Below are 3,110 nucleotides of genomic sequence, written 5' to 3'. Positions count from 1 at the left end.
ACGAAGAGCTTCAAAAAGTGTCAAAAATATGAGGAGCATGAAACAGTCTGAAAAATAGGAGCAGCATGAAACGGTGTTCAAAACATGAAGAGCCTGAAAAGGTGTGAAAAATATGAAGAGCTTCAAAAGGTTTCAAAAATATGAGGAGCATGAAACGGTCTGAAAAATAGGAGGAGCATGAAGCGGTGTTCAAAACATGAAGAGCCTGAATAAGTGTGAAAAATATGAAGAGCTTCAAAAGGTTTGAAAAATATGAAGAGCCTGAAAGGTGTGAAAAATATGAAGAGCTTCAAAAGGTGTCAAAAATATGAGGAGCATGAAACGGTCTGAAAAATAGGAGGAGCATGAAGCGGTGTTGAAAAACATGAAGAGCCTGAAAACTTGTGAAAAATATGAAGAGCTTCAAAAGGTGTGAAAAATATGAAGAGCTTGACAAGGTGTCAAAAATGATATGAGCATAAAACGGTCTGAAAAATATGAAGCGCATGAAGCGGTGTTGATAAACATGAAGATTCTGAAAAGGTGTGAAAAATACGAAGAGCTTCAAAACGTGTCAAAAATATGAGGAGCATGAAACGGTCTGAAATATAGGAGGATAAGGAAGCGGTGTTCAAAAACATGAGGAGCCTGAAAAGGTGTAAAAAATATGAAGAGCTTCAAAGGCGTAAAAAATATGAGGAGCATGAAACGGTCTGAAAAATAGGAATAACATGAAACGGTTTTCAAAACATGAAGAGCCTGAAAGGTGTGAAAAATAGGAAGAGCTTCAAAAGGTGTGAAATACATGAGGAGCATTAAACGGTCTGAAAAATAGGAGGAGCATGAAGCGGTGATGAAAAATATGAAGAGCCTGAAAACGTGTGAAAAATATGAAGAGCTTCAAAAGGTGTGAAAACTATGAAGAGCTTCAAAAGGTGGCAAAAATGAGATGAACATGAAACGGTCTGAAAAATAGGCGGAGCATGAAGTGGTGTTGAAAAAAAAGAAGAGACTGAAAAGGTGTGAAATATATGAAGAGCTTCAAAAATGTGAAAAATATGAAGAGGTTCAAAAGGTGTGAAAAATATGAAGAGATTCAAAAGGTGGCAAAAATGAGATGAACATGAAACGGTCTGAAAAATAGTAGGAGCATGAAGCGGTGATGAAAAATATGAAGAGCCTGAAAACTTGTGAAAAATATGAAAAGCTTCAAACGGTGTCAAATATGAGATGAGCATTAAACGGTCTGAAAAATAGGAATAACATGAAACGGTGTTGAAAATCATGAAGAGCCTGAAAAAGTGTGAAAAATATAAAGAGCTTCAAAAGGTGTCAAAAATATGAGGAGCATGAAACGGTCTGATAAATAGGAGGAGCATGAAGCTGTGTTCCAAAACATGAAGATCCTGAAAAGGTGTGAAAAATATGAAGAGCTTCAAAAGGTGTGAAATACATGAGGAGCATGAAACGGGCTGAAAAACAGGAGGATCATGAAGCGGTGTTCAAAAACATGAAGAGCCTGAAAAGGTGTGAAAAATATGAAGAGCTTCAAAAGGTGTGAAAAATATGAAGAGCTTCAAAAGGTGTGAAATACATGAGGAGCATGAAACGGGCTGAAAAATAAGAGAAGCATGAAGTGCTGTGGAAAAACATGAAGAGCCTGAAAAGCTGTGAAAAATATGAAGAGCTTCAAAAGGTGTGAAATACATGAGGAGCATGAAATGGGCTGAAAAATAGGAGAAGCATGAAGTGGTATTTAAAAATACGAAGAGCTTGAAAAGGTGTGAAAAATATGAAAAGCTTCAAAAGGTGTCAAAAATGAGATGAGCATGAAAAGGTCTGAAAAATAGGAGGAACAAGAAACGGTGTTGAAAATCATGAAGAGCCTGAAAAACTGTGAAAAATATAAAGAGCTTCAAAAGCTGTCAAAAATATGAGGAGCATGAAACGGTCTGATAAATAGGATGAGCATGAAGCTGTGTTCCAAAACCTGAAGATCCTGAAAAGGTGTGAAAAATATGAAGAGCTTCAAAAGATGTGAAAAATATGAGGAGCATGAAACGGTCTGAAAAATAGAAGCAGCATGAAACGGTGTTGAAAAACATGAAGAGCCTGAAAAGATGTGAAAAATATGAAGAGCTTCAAAAGGTGTCAAAACTATGAGGAGCATGAAACGTTCTGAAAAATAGGAGGAGCATCAACCTGTGTTCAAAAACATGAAGAGCCTGAAAAGGTGTGAAAAATATGAAAAGCTTCAAAAGGTGTCAAAAATGAGATGACATGAACCCGTCTGAAAAATAGGAGGAGCAAGAAGCCGTGTTGAAAGACATGAAGAGCCGGACAAGGTGTGAAAAATATGAAAAGCTTCAAAAGGTGTCAAAAATGAGATGAGCATGAACCCGTCTGAAAAATAGGAGGAACATAAAACGGTGTTCAAAAACATGAAGGGCCTGAAAAGGTGTGAAATATATGAAAAGCCTCAAAACGTGTCAAAAATATGAGGAGCATGAAACGGTCTGAAAAATAGGAGGAGCATGAAGCGGTGTTCAAAACATGAAGAGCCTGAATAAGTGTGAAAAATATGAAGAGCTTCAAAAGGTTTGAAAAATATGAAGAGCCTGAAAGGTGTGAAAAATATGAAGAGCTTCAAAAGGTGTCAAAAATATGAGGAGCATGAAACGGTCTGAAAAATAGGAGGAGCATGAAGCGGTGTTGAAAAACATGAAGAGCCTGAAAACTTGTGAAAAATATGAAGAGCTTCAAAAGGTGTGAAAAATATGAAGAGCTTGACAAGGTGTCAAAAATGATATGAGCATAAAACGGTCTGAAAAATATGAAGCGCATGAAGCGGTGTTGATAAACATGAAGATTCTGAAAAGGTGTGAAAAATACGAAGAGCTTCAAAACGTGTCAAAAATATGAGGAGCATGAAACGGTCTGAAATATAGGAGGATAAGGAAGCGGTGTTCAAAAACATGAGGAGCCTGAAAAGGTGTGAAAAATATGAAGAGCTTCAAAGGCGTAAAAAATATGAGGAGCATGAAACGGTCTGAAAAATAGGAATAACATGAAACGGTTTTCAAAACATGAAGAGCCTGAAAGGTGTGAAAAATAGGAAGAGCTTCAAAAGG

This window comes from Dama dama, unplaced genomic scaffold (genome assembly GCF_033118175.1).
Source record: "Dama dama isolate Ldn47 unplaced genomic scaffold, ASM3311817v1 ptg000082l, whole genome shotgun sequence".
Lineage (NCBI taxonomy): Eukaryota > Metazoa > Chordata > Mammalia > Artiodactyla > Cervidae > Dama > Dama dama.
Note: the sequence above shows the minus strand (reverse complement) of the source record.